This window comes from Dermochelys coriacea, chromosome 11, assembly GCF_009764565.3.
Source record: "Dermochelys coriacea isolate rDerCor1 chromosome 11, rDerCor1.pri.v4, whole genome shotgun sequence".
Taxonomy (NCBI): Eukaryota; Metazoa; Chordata; order Testudines; family Dermochelyidae; genus Dermochelys; species Dermochelys coriacea.
Genome location: NC_050078.2, coordinates 62,667,583 through 62,681,798, shown reverse-complemented (window position 1 = coordinate 62,681,798; position 14,216 = coordinate 62,667,583). Strand labels below are relative to the sequence as shown.

The window sequence follows — 14,216 nt, the reverse complement described above, 5'->3', positions numbered from 1 at the left end:
TGAATTGCTCCCTTTTCAACCCTATCTCCAACTGGAGCATGCTCTGCAAGGTTGAAGGGGCAGGGCTCCCTGGGTCCAGGGCTCCCTGGGTCCTTCAACCCCTCCAGGCCCAATGTGGAGTTTGTGCACCCCATCACACTCCTCTAGTCCTTAATGGGAGTGTTGCCTGACTAGGTGTGGACTAACAAGGACTGGAAGATTTAAGGGACCATGATTTTGATTATTCCAAGTTAATATTACAGTGTAAGATTTAATATCCAGTGCATTGTGCTGATAGTGCTAAAATGATGCACCACATATAATGTTTTAAACTAGCAGTTATAATATAATAACTGTCACCCCCTCACTTGGGAAGTTAATGGGAGCTGTGATTGAAGGTCAGGTCACACGTTTAGGGCCATTTTTTAAAACCTTGGCCTCAGTTCAATCAGAACATGGGGTTTGTTTCTGCCCTGAAACAGTCCAGGGAGAGCTGTAAAAATAATGAAGGTAAAAGATGTAGGCATATTTTATAATTCATTGAGCCATGAATAAGCAATTTAAATTAGAGCAAAATAAGGAAATACAGAATGTTTATTCAGCCAAACCAATGTTTTCTCTGGGATCTAAAAAATACTTAATAATAAATGACAACTCCAATCCCACAGCAAAGCAATAATTTAAAAACTAAATTTACATTGTAATTAGCCTTTCAGAAATGTGAAGAACTTCAATATAGACGTCCACTAATAACCTCACGGCTGCTGAAAAGCCGTTTCCACCCACACGTGCTATTTAATTAAACTCCACATTCCTCATTCATACACACAGACAGTTATGAAGAGCAGGTGGTTCCTAATTTGAAGCTAATGGATAGATGGATCTTGATATAATGCAGTGAAATTATCTTGCTTGTACCCTTGAATTTTTTTTTTTTTTTGTAAATTGCTAGCTTTGCTTTTCTCAAAAGGGCTACAAAATTTAGCATTTCTACCACAGACTCTACTGGACATTAATTTTACTTAATGTTGCAGATTATTTTCCACAATGAAAAACTATTAAAAACCACTAGTTTAGAGCAGCTCATTGGCAAAGGCACAATGTATCGCAGTGCTTGAGTGGCTTCGGACTACAGCTCACTCGCAGAGCTGATAGCGAGGAAGTTTACAGCGAAGCATGGGAGAATCCTGCCATTCAGGCTGCAAGGGTGGGAACCATTCAGGTCCGAGTTCCCCTACAGCTGTCCTTTCACACCGCAACTTCCTTCTCCGCCTTCCCCGGGGACCTCAGGAGAGAAGGAAATGTTGGAGGGAGGGAAAGAGAAGCTGGGCAGCGGGAAGGGAGGTTTTCCAGCTCTCCTGTGGTGTGAATAACCTCCTTCCATGTAGACTGGGCTTTTATAGGTTCTTAAACTCCTCAAATCCAAGGTGAGTATGTGGAGACTTGATGTTCTGTGGGTATTGCACGCAGCTCTTGTGATGGGTGAGTGGCACTCAGAGAATCACCTGCTGGCCTGTTCACAGCTTAGCAGAAGCCTCAAAAGGAGACTGTATTGGATTATGAGAGCTGCAGTGGTGGGCTACAGGGGACAGGATGAAGGAATCATGAAAGAATGGCGATAACCACAGAACTAAAAGTTACATATTACCTATGCTTGCTTGTCCAATATATATTTTTGCTACATCCGGCAGATATAGTGTATTGCACTACTCTCTGAAAGCAGGAAGTATTCTTATTATATACCATCAATATGTGGATACTCATTAGTGAAATATAGTGAGACTACTATGTGCTCTTATAGCAGTGATCACTAAAGATTTCAAAATACTTCACAGGGCATCATTATCCTCAAAGTACTGACAGGGAAACAGGTAGTGAGAAGTGCTGTGCCCACTGCCATATACTGAGCAAGGGCAGAGAGTTGGGTTTAGAACTTGTCTCCTTACTCTCGGTCCCTTGCTCGAATTGCTAGATCATGTTGTTTCAGCAGTAGCATTTTTTATTATTTGAGAGTTTTAGGGCAGCTTCTGATGCACTTGGAAGCTCAATCAGCATATCTGGGGAATAAAAAAAGGGAGGTATCATCTGCTAGAGAAGTGGGGGGGTGGGAAATCAACTCAAAAACCTCCATTAGAGACATGCTTCACACTTGCAGGGTGACAAAGGGCCTCCAGGGCAGCGGTAGGTGGTGCTCCATTAGACACTAGGTCCTTATAACTAGGCTGAGGGAGCTCAGTAAGAAAAAACGACTATAAAGGAGGCAGGACTATCCTGCAGTGCAGAAGAAGCAGCCAAAGGCGATAATAGAGGTGCAGTGCTGCCTCTTGAGGCAAATAGGCACTATGACTAGAGACAGTTACGCATGTTTAGCGAATGTGGAAACTCAGTTATAGGCTGTAACAAGGAGGACGAGAAAGGCTGATGGATATAAGAACAGGGCTTCACCACGAAAGATGTCCCATTTTGCATTGCCGCTGCACTAACTAATTCAAATGATGAAGTATTTAAAATCCTAGAGACTACTTAATCTAGAATAAAATGGGTCTTTTATACCCAATTCTAACAGCCATTTAAAGAGAAAATATAATCATAGGATAATCAATGGAGTGAATAATATTTACTGGTTGAATGATAAATGGCTCCTGGAAGAAAGGATATTTTTATGTACGACTTCTGACAGCTAAGGTAGCTCTAAGCTGCAGCCTGAAATAAATAGCCATCTTATCTGTAGCAAGCTGAATGCTTCAAATAGTGCAGGCAAAGACATGATAACTCCCATCTCTAATGTTTTGGATTTTTCTTTTTGTTGCATTGTGTTTTGCCTCCCACTGTTGCTGGGTCAACTTCAATTTTTAAGGAGAAATTCTTTAAAAGGTGTTCTTGTGTAAAGAAAAATTTCCCAGAGAGTTAGACTTGATTTTTAGACTACATCCCCTTGAGCAGGGCACTTACATCTATTCAGTGTACCACTCCCGCTAGTGTTTTCCTACACTAACACCCCAAGCATAAGAAAAAATAAGGTAAAAATACAATAGCTAATCCTGGTACAACAGATGTTAACGATTCAATAAAACCAGTTGAACTGTTATACTGAAGGAGAGAAACTGCTCTTAACTCCTTTTTCTGAAACTGGCTGTATGCAAATCAGATGATCTCTTCTGTCCTTGACCCCTTTACTCCTACTCTCAAGGCCCTTTCCACCTGAACACCCCGTCTTGGTTCTCTCCTCCCTTCCCCAAGTCTTTCCTTCTGTTTCCTTCTTTCCTTCCTTCTGTTTCTGCAGTTTCTGAGACTAACAAATTTATTTGAGCATAAGCTTTCGTGAGCTATAGCTCACTTCATCGGATGCATTTGTTAGTCCTTTTCTTTTTGTGGATACAGACTAACACAGCTGCTACTCTGAAACCTTCCTCTCATGGAGTTTTAGTCCAACCATGTTTAACTCCTTGTATCACTTCATTGGGATACGTCTCTGACTCCAAGTTTAAGGTCTGGTCCCTTTCCTTTTGTTCTTTTCCTGTATGCCTACTAATCCTCTCCTCACTTTTTTTCTTCTTTACCCATACTCATCTTCACATCTTTTTCTATGCTTCTACCTACAATCTATGACCCTGATTTACAAAGTCCCATTGACTTCCATGGGTCTTAAACACATGCTTAATTGCTAATCTTAACAAGGATGCTTTCCTGAATCAGGACCCATGTTTGGAACAGTCTCCCAGCTCCAACAGGCACCTTCTCTCCCCTTCAGCTCCCTTTTTCATAGGATGCTTGTTTCATAAAGCCTTCCAACATCAAAGAGGAGACTGCTGTCCTTTCTGCACCCGGTCCTACATTTAAAGTACTACACTCTTTTTACTTTTGTCTGACTTACAGTGTAAGCTCTTCTGGGTAAGCTCGCTGGCTAATTCTGCATTCCTTTATAGCACTACATCATTATGTATACAAATACAATGATCTGGGAAGGTGCAACAGGCAGCTCAAGGATGAACGAACCCCTCTGAAGATGCCCAGAACTTGCCACACAATAGAGACAATTTAAGAACTATTTATTTTCGGATTTAAGCTATTTGGGAACGGGCGGGCAGGGAATGAATCTGGAATTTCCAGAGGAATGGAACTGGATAGTCAGATTTCCCAGGGAGATATGACATCCAGGGGAGAATCTGTGTTCACGAGAAGCAAAGAAAGATATTTTCCCAAGCCCCAAATTCCTGCAGGAGCCAGTTGGAGAGACAGTTATGCAGCTCTCACCTTGTATTGTCAGGTTTTTCAATTTATAACTTTTAGAAAACACAATTAGATTTACTATTTCCATATGATTTTGAAAAATGCCCTATTATTGATTTGATTTTTTTCTTTTTATAGACTGTCCAGAAAATATAGAAATTAATGGCAGGCTGACATATTAGGTTGTTCACAAAACCTCTTTGTAGCTGTTATTGTAAGGAACCGCTGGCTGTAGAATAGAGTGTCAGTTTCTTAGAAAGATGGAAGAATGTGCCAATACATTCTTCTCTCAAATGTTTCATTTATTATGGAGTCTGTATGGAGGCTAACATCTCTCTTCTCTGTCAGCACCACACTGACGTAATCTCTTATTCTGTATTTTGTTCCCTAGCTAGCCTTGCACTATTTTTGTTCTAGGAAGAGGGATAGGTACTTAGAGAATGAGTGTAATTAGCTTGAAGATGTGGTGGCAGTATACTTAATTGTTATGTAGGATTTGCTGTCAAAGGACTCCCACACCTGCGGCTGGTGATAAATGAGCATGAAGCAAGGTGATTGTTGGTCTCTTAGAACATTTTTGTTTGAACTTAACCTTGGTGATGACAGGTTTCAGAGTAGCAGCCATGTTAGTCTATATCCATAAAAAGAAAAGGAGTACTTGTGGCACCATAGAGACTAACAAATTTATTAGAGCATAAGCTTCCGTGAGCTACAGCTCACTTCATCAGATGCATACAGTGGAAAATACAGTGGGGAGATTTTATATACACAGAGAACATGAAACAATGGGTGTTACCATACACACTGTAACGAGAATGATCAGGAAAGGTGAGCTATTACCAGCAGGAGAGTGGGGGTGGGGGGAGACCTTTTATAGTGATAATGAAGGTGGGTCATTTCCAGCAGTTTACAAGAACAGTAGGAGGGGAAAACAAACAAGGGGAAATAGTTTTACTTTGTGTAATGACACATCCACTCCCAGTCTTTATTCAAGCCTAAATTAATTGTATCCAGTTTGCAAATTAATTCCAATTCAGCAGTCTCTCCTTGGAGTTTGTTTTTGAAGTTTTTGTTGTTGAAGGATTGCAACTTTTAGGTCTGCAATCGAGTGACCAAAGAGATTGAAGTGTTTTCCGACTGGTTTTTGAATGTTATAATTCTTGACGTCTGTGTCCATTTATTCTTTTACGTAGAGACTGTCCAGTTTGACCAATGTACATGGCAGAGGGGCATTGCTGGCACATGATGGCATATATCACATTGGTAGATGCGCAGGTGAACGAGCCTCTGATAGTGTGGCTGATAGTGATAGTGTGATTAGGCCCTATGATGGTGTCCCCTGAATAGATATGCGGACACAGTTGGCAACGCGCTTTGTTGCAAGGATAGGTTCCTGGGTTAGTGGTTCTGTTGTGTGGTGTGTGGTTGCTGGTGAGTATTTGCTTCAGGTTGCGGGGCTGTCTGTAAGCAAGGACTGGCCTGTCTCCCAAGATCTGTGAGTGATGCGTCGTCCTTCAGGATAGTTGTAGATCCTTGACGATGCGTTGGAGAGGTTTTAGTTGGGGGCTGAAGATGATGGCTAGTGGTGTTCTGTTATTTTCTTTGTTGGGCTTGTCCTGTAGTAGGTAACTTCTGGCTCTATCAATCTTTCTTCACTTCAGCAGGTGGATATTGTAGTTGTAAGAATGCTTGATAGAGATCTTGTAGGTGTTTGCCTCTGTCTGAGGGGTTGGAGCAAATGCATTTGTATCGTAGAGCTTGGCTGTAGACAGTGGATCGCATGATGTGGTCTGGATGAAAGCTGGAGGCATGTAGTTGAGTATAGTGGTCAGTAGGTTTCAGGTATAGGGTGGTGTTTATGTGACCATTGTTTATTAGTACCGTAATGTCCAGGAATTGGATCTCTTGTGTGGACTGGTCCAGGCTGAGGTTGTTGGTGAGATGAAAATTGTTGAAATCATGGTGGAATTCCTCAAGGGCTTCTTTTCCATGGGTCCAGATGATGAAGATGTCATCATCTGGTAGTGGATGTGTCATTACACAAAGTAAAACTATTTCCCCTTGTTTGTTTCCCCTCCTACTGTTCTTGTAAACTGCTGGAAATGACCCACCTTGATTATCACTATAAAAGCTGTCCCCCCCCCCCACTCTCCTGCTGGTAATAGCTCACCTTTCCTGATCATTCTTGTTACAGTGTGTATGATAACACTCATTTGTTTCATGTTCTCTGTGTATATAAAATCACCCCACTGTATTTTCCACTGTATGCATCCGATGAAGTGAGCTGTAGCTCACGAAAGCTTATGCTCTAATAAATTTTTTAGTCTCTAAGGTGCCACAAGTACTCCTTTTCTTTTTTTGGTGATGACAGTATTTCCAGAAAAAACATTGACTAACAACCCCCTAGCTGCAGAGTGACAGTCAGACTTAAAGACAGCTTAAGGGGATTTCCTCTAAAACAGATGTATGCATAAAAATGAGCATTAGACATTTAAAACATAGGAATAGTCACTTTTTTGATGTATGTAAAGGTTAAAGATGGATCCAAATGAAGGATATGGATCTGAATACACCCAGTTTCTGAGGAGTTGGCTCCAGATCTTGTATTTAGTAAGTCAAGCTTTTCTCTGTTAAAACACAAATCAACATATTTGCTGCATACGTGTCTGGGTCGTTATGGCTTATTTTCCTAATAAAGCAAGTTTTAGTACTGAAGAATCAGGGATTTCTTACACAGAGAAACTGAGTGACAATAACTATTCCACTATACCTATTCTAATATAACTCCCCAGTGTGGATTTCCTATTCTGGAATAAAAGTGACATTCTGCTTACAGCTATGTTGGTCAATGTCTCCATGTAGATACGCCCTCAGTAAAGCTATGGAAAAGTGAGCTGGATTCTATTCCGAATCATGCATAGTCAACTAAGTTATGATTGCTAGATCTTTGTTACAAATGATATTGTAATAAGCATAAAGAATACAGCTTAGAGTTTGAGATCCCAGTATGAATTTGCAGTGTTGACAGTAGAAAAAAATCTACTCTTGATTTATCATCTTAGAAATTTGATACAGAAGTCACTAAGAGAGGATAAATGTGTCATTTTTAGAGTCACTTAGATTATAACCCTACTTTAATTGCAGAAGATACAAAATAAGTGCCAAATGGAAGTATGAGCAGCAATTTTTTCTCTGTATTACTGACACAAAGAAGCCATGAGCTTAGTCTCTTTCAAATTCTATAAATTCATAATGCTCTGTACATTTCTAGTAGTATTTCCCCAGAAAAAGTAGTAAAGTCAATCTACGGATTGTTACAGTTCTGAAGCAACAGACGGGAAAAACAGTATTGATTTAAGTAAGCCTGATAGTTTTACACTAAACAATTTGAAATGAGAAAATAAGACTTACAGTTTAAAGATTTCCCTTCCAGTAGTAGCTTGAATATTCTTAATCAGTATGGCCATAGTCCAGATTGTTATCAGGACATTCCTCACATATTATGGTCCTTTTTTTGCCCTGGAATAGTCCTGTCACTATATTCAGGTGACCAAATACTCTATGTAGAATTCAAGTAACCACTTGAAGTCCAATCGTTTTCTTATCCCTTGGGATCAAATGCACTGAAAACAACCAGAGTTAAAGAATTGTCTTTGGGGGAAAAAAAGAGTCAACTCAAGAAATATCCCCCTTCAGTCGAGCTTAGCAAAAGCTACAGCTTCCTCCTTCTGTGAAAAGTTAAGCCTTAGATACTGTATCTCTGCCAATAAGCTTTAAAAGCAGAGACTTCTTCAGTTTTAGACTCTTTTTGGATTTAGAAAATTGGAAGGACAGGCTCTATTAAGAACCAATTAAAGTCATTCCAGCATGAGAGGAGTGCTCAGAACTATAATCAGTTAAAATGTAATGGCATTTCTAACTCCCCCTCCCCCCTTCATGGAAGTATCAAGGGGAAAATCCTGGCCCAGCTGGAGTTTTGCCCTTGACTTCAATAAGGCCAGGATTCCACCCAAGTGTTTTGAAACAATACCACACCAACCTATATCATCATCACCATATCTCACAAGCTAAGCAGAGGAGGGTCAGGCTTGTCCAGGACTTTGTTAGCAGACCTCCAAGGAGAAAACCTCAGGCTGTATTAGCTATTCAGTGTAACACGCTGGAGGTGCTGCCTTTAAAATGAAATGGAAAACCGAGTTATGAATGAATCAAATCATAGCTATTCTTGGTGGTTGTGGACAGCTGCTATATGTGTATTCATTTATTTATAAAAGGATAACACCTTTTCAAATGACTAGGAACCATGAAGTTGCACAGTACCAAATCTATATAACTACCTATATCTATCTATTGTGACAAAACCCTGTCCTTGCCTCCATGGGTTCCATGTTTCCTGGCATATTTCGCTAGTCTCAGAGGCTCACTGTGACCCTCCACGTAACCCTTCTTTCTCTAGGGACAAGGGTCACAGTCTACTGAGCCATTTTCATCATAAGCCAGCGAGGGAGGTGAGGAGAAGTTATCCTTCCTTGCACAGTCTCTGTTGTCTCACAGTCTCAGTAATTAATTAGGGGCAAAGGTGAGGGGGGGAGCCCGGGCCCACCCTCTACTCCGGGCTCCAGCCCAGGTACCCTAATAGTATCAGCTATGGTAGCTGACCTTTTAGAAACATGACACGTACAATTCCCTGGGCTACTTCCCCCACAGCAGCCCTCACTTCCTCAAGCTCCACTTCACCCTTACCTCAGGGCCTCCTTCCTTGTGCCTGATATGGTGTGTACTACTCAGCCTCTGCAACCGCACAACTTCTTCCCACAGCTCCTGACATGCACCCACCTGACTAACTGGGAGGCTTTTAACTAGTTTCAGCCAGCCCCTGATTGGCTTCAGGTGTCCCAATCAACCTAGCCTTCTCCCTGCCTTCTGGAAAGTTCTTAATTGTCCCCAGGTGTCTTAATTGACCTGGAGCAGCTGCCATTTCACTTATCCTGGTACCAGAGATTTGTTTAGCCTGGAGCTAATATATCTATCTCCCACTACTTTTCTATAACCGCGCCAAGAAAACATCTCTACACGCTCGTGCTCCACACCCTTCACGCCCGTACCCTCGTGTCCTGCCCCGATACAAAATGGCGGGACCTCCTGCCACCTTTGGAGGGTGAGGAGCCCCGGTGGGCCAGCCTATATTCCATCTTAGTCCCAAAGCCCGCCGGGGATATCAGTTGGCGGCTCCTTCACGGAGCCGTGAGCACAGGCGTGTACTTGACGCGGTTCACCACAATCCCAGACACTTGCCCCTTTTGCGGCATGAGGGATACCCTGGCACATGTCTACCTGGAGTGTGCCAGGCTGCAGCCCCTATTCCGGCTCCTCACCAATATCTTATTACGTTTTTGGTTGCACTTCTCCCCTCACCTTCTCATTTATGCACTCCCTATCCGTGGCCCCACAAAGTCACGGGATCTCCTGGTCAACCTCCTCCTGGCCCTAGCTAAAATGGCCATCTACAAAACCAGAGTGAGGAGGTTGGCCGATGGAGTCTCCTGTGACTGTAGGGCCTATTTCCGATCCTCGGTCCTTTCACGTATCCGGGCAGAGTTCCTCTGGGCGGCATCCTCTGACTCCCTCGATGCCTTTGAGGAGCAGTGGGCGCTGTCCGGGGTTCTCTGCTCGGTGTCCCCGTCTGGTTCCCTTCTTTTGACCCTTTGACCGCACACCTGTCCCTGTTATTTTATTAGTTGTCCCCCGGAATTTTTTGGGCATCTAGGTCCTGTGGATCCCCCTTTTAGGCTGGGGGGGATCCTTTAGCTGTGGACGGGCCTCGCCCGCCCACTTCCCGGATCCCAATAAGACTACTTTTCTATAGCCATCTGACCTTGCCCCGTCACACTATCTAACTACACTTACCTTTGTCCGCCTCCCATCCCTTCTCTTCTACTGCTTGTCTCACATGATTTGTCAAGTCTTTTCTTAAACGAAGCCCTGATCTTGCAAAAACTTATGCACAGGCTTTGTGCACTGTGGGTAGGTCTCATTGAATGGGATAATGCCTGGTACTTTAAAAATGAAGTGTTTGCAGCACTGGGGACTCAGATTGTAGGCTGTGCGGGACAGGGATCATAGCTTCTTGTCTGTTGGTATATTGCCAAGCACAATGTACAGTAATAATGGGACCACTCTTGCTCACTAATGATCCCATGACACTATTTTTGTAGGAGGGCGTTGGCAGAGGTGCTCTGATCAGTTCTACTTTAGGTGCTCATCCCATTCTTATTTACCTAAATTCCCCCTGGAGTTAGAACCCCCTAGAGTATAATAGTGTAATTCACTTCCTAGCCTAATATGGTATCTAGGATAACTGCGTGCTCTTAAACATCTGCTGTAGTCCTTCCCAGAGCTGCACTTCGGTGTTGGATGACATGACTTTCGTATATGTATCTTCTAATGTCACGGGGGGGAGGAGTTTGAAAGGTAAGTCTATTAATATAAAGGGTTTTAAAAAGAAATGAAGTAAGACGATAGCTTTTAAAGTGTGCTCCATGCAGCACTTTGGGGTGGCCCACTGAGAGCTGGCAGGTCACATGGTGCAGGCTCTGCTCCTTGTCTCCAGCTGCTAAATTGTATTATGACACAGTTAAATATACATTAAATAACTTTCTAATATTATTTTCGTAAGTAAATGGCTTTCATTGCCTCAGGGATGTTCTGCAATTGCAAGCAGGAGGGGGCTGATCAACAAGACTCTCTCTCTACTAAGATGTGATCCATTCTCTGCAAAAGCTTGAGAATCCTTGAAATAAGATGCTAAAGAGACAGAAAGACATTACACTTTCAGAACACTTCTAAATCTTGTCCAGCATTCCTGGTTAGAATGAAATGTCTCAAATAATAAGCCCTAATAAAGACACCAATCGCACTAGCTGAGCCATGCCATTGGCCAAGATTTTCAAAAGTAACCTTTTTTGTGGGGGGAGGGGAATACCTCAGCATTTGGATGCCCAAATCATCAGTCACTTTTGAAAATCTTAGAAATGTCTGTGGGACTTCGTGCAGGTTACAGGTTCATTTGTGAGGATTGCCCTGCTGGACTGGAGCTAAAAGGTACAACAATGCACAGTGGAGAAGCAGAGGTTTTAGAACATTGTTAACTTTACATTCTCTGTTTATTGCACAAATCCCAGAATTTCCAGGTGCCATTTCCTAGAAGTATCACTGCACATCTCCTAGAACGTGCAGTGACTCTCACAAAAACGAATATGCATCCAATGAAGTGAGCTGTAGCTCACAAAAGCTTATGCTCAAATAAATTTGTTAGTCTCTAAGGTGCCACAAGTACTCCTTTTCTTTTTTGACTCTGCAATGCATCCTTGAGTAGCATTGCCAGTGGATTAATGATAAAGTAGATGAAAAAGCCATATCTACAATATCTGACCAATACAAACGCACACATCATTTGCTTTAAGAGTAAATGTGCCCAGAAAATAAAGGATGCCTGAAAGACCTACTGCTAATGCCTAGGACATCTGCAAACCAGTTATTTCCCTTTCATACTGCACTCCAAACAAACAAAACAACCCAACTGAAACCGGTACTGATACTGACTTCCCAAGTGAAAGCATCACAGATAGAAGACTAATTCAAATTGTCCACTAGTCAATCACACAACCACATGCACACACAGCTAAAATGAAAGTGCCATGCATACAATCCAGTGGTCATGATTATACATTTCTCCCAGTTTTTTTTTAAAATAGCCACGTCACTACCCATTTGTCTATTTTAGAATGTGAACATATGATAATACGGCTGTCCAGGTTGGTTTGGGCTTTGTACCTTTTCGAAGCGACGGAGGATTGTGTCCCCATTACAGTAGAAGGAGCACAGATCACAATCTAAAATCTGTAACAAGCATATGAGAAGCTTGTACACTTCCATTCTCATTACAGTGTTTGTCAAAAAGACAAATTAACGTTGTGCCATTTTCGACTCTCATTACAATCTTTGTCATCAGTTAAATATTAGACTTTTAATGTCTCTGTGAATTATAGCAGCATGCTCTACTATGCTGACCTTTTCGATATTCAGTATTTTGATTGGCTGGCATTTCCAGTCCTCCCCTACCTGGAACCACCACATTGAACCTGTTGGAAGGGCTGGAATGGGCAGCCAAAGAGTAGTATGCAGAATAGTGAAAAGGTCACCAGGGTACAGTCCCTCCCATCTTGCACAGAATTTATTGCATCATTAAAATTCTTATGGTAAGGTATCAGAAGACTGAGAATAGGTACCATCTAAAACCCCTCTCATTACTATGCTACAGGTGAATTGCAAGGTTTTACTAAAACAGCAAAAATGAAGAGCCAAAAATCCAAACTATGTTCAAACTACAAAATATCTGCCTACACTTACTGTCTCCCCCACCTCCACCCCAGGTTTGTTAAATAAATTTTAAAGGCAGCTCTGCTTGCACTCCCCTGCCTAAGCTGGGCTTGTCTACATGGTGGGGCAATGTACAGAGACATGATTTCTAAAGGACACTAATGTGTTGCACATTAGTTGGTCTTTGTAGCCCTTGCTGGTAGCCCCTCATTGTGAGGGAACAAGGTTCTACATTACCTGTACTTAACAGGCACAATCTGGCCCTGTATATGCATTGGGTTATATTTTGAGGATCCTGAACAGCTGATTTATAGTAAGCCTTGTAGTGTATCTTTAAGTAAACATCCTGATTGCACTAGTGTAGTCAAACTTATTATACAGTGTCCTGGTATCCCAAGAACTTCTGGGATGCCAGAAACATTCCCCCCTCACTTTTTTTTTTAGCTCAATCAAAATCAGTCTAGACAGGGCAAAACTGCTCTGGCCATTGAAGTGGTGTGATAGAGAGGGTGGGTGCTGCTACCTTTGACCCTCGCTTCCTTTTTCTGTAGGGGTACCAGAGCCATGTGGACTTTGTGTGCAAAGTGAGATTTCATAAAGATCTGAAACCATATGCAATAATGAATGAAAAAAAATCACACTGCATCTCAAATCTTGAATTACACAGCCCTAAAAATGTTGCCACAAGAACATCCTGGCTTTTGATACTGGAAAATAGTCACCTTACCTTGAAGACTTCTGTCATGGTTTCTCAGCAGCCACAATTGAGCTCCAGGCCCAGGCTACTCACTCACTGGATGAGTGGACACACAATACTGTGTGCCTGTATTTTGTTCACTGGTTTTCTTTCTCTTCCCCAGGGAATGTGATAGTAAAAGCATCAGCCCAGTTAACATTGTCACAGGCCCAGCTCTGCTTTGAGAATTTTGGCAAAAGCTGCTGTACTTGAACAACTTCAGCCAGCCATGGTCTGTACTTCTCTGAAGAATCTGTACTATCTCCCCCAGACTATATTATTATCTGTACTATCTCCCCCAGACTAGGGACCGAATGGCTCGGCAGCAGTTCTGCGGAAAAGGACCTAGGGGTGACAGTGGACGAGAAGCTGGATATGAGTCAGCAGTGTGCCCTTGTTGCCAAGAAGGCCAATGGCATTTTGGGTTGTATAAGTAGGGGCACAGCGAGCAGATCGAGGGACGTGATCGTTCCCCTCTATTCGACACTGGTGAGGCCTCATCTGGAGTACTGTGTCCAGTTTTGGGCCCCACACTACAGGAAGGATGTGGATAAATTGGAAAGAGTACAACGAAGGGCAACGAAAATGATTAGGGGTCTAGAGCACATGACTTATGAGGAGAGGCTGAGGGAGCTGGGATTGTTTAGTCTGCAGAAGAGAAGAATGAGGGGGGATTTGATAGCTGCTTTCAACTACCTGAAAGGGGGTTTCAAAGAGGATGGCTCTAGACTGTTCTCAATGGTAGCAGATGACAGAACGAGGAGTAATGGTCTCAAGTTGCAATGGGGGAGGTTTAGATTGGATATTAGGAAAAACTTTTTCACTAAGAGGGTGGTGAAACACTGGAATGCGTTACCTAGGGAGGTGGTAGAATCTCCTTCCTTAGAGGTTT

The 14,216-nt window shown here is 42.4% G+C and overlaps 1 long non-coding RNA gene across 1 annotated transcript; it reads right to left on the bottom strand.

Annotated features, from left to right (window-relative positions):
* Positions 1-648: 648 nt before the first annotated feature.
* LOC122458032 lies at positions 649-13,600 on the bottom strand. The gene is made up of 3 exons (XR_006277849.1): positions 13,316-13,600; positions 7,621-7,832; positions 649-2,036 (listed from the first exon to the last, which is right to left on the bottom strand). It is a non-coding gene; the product is annotated as an uncharacterized LOC122458032 (long non-coding RNA).
* Between the last annotated feature and the right edge of the window lie 616 nt (positions 13,601-14,216).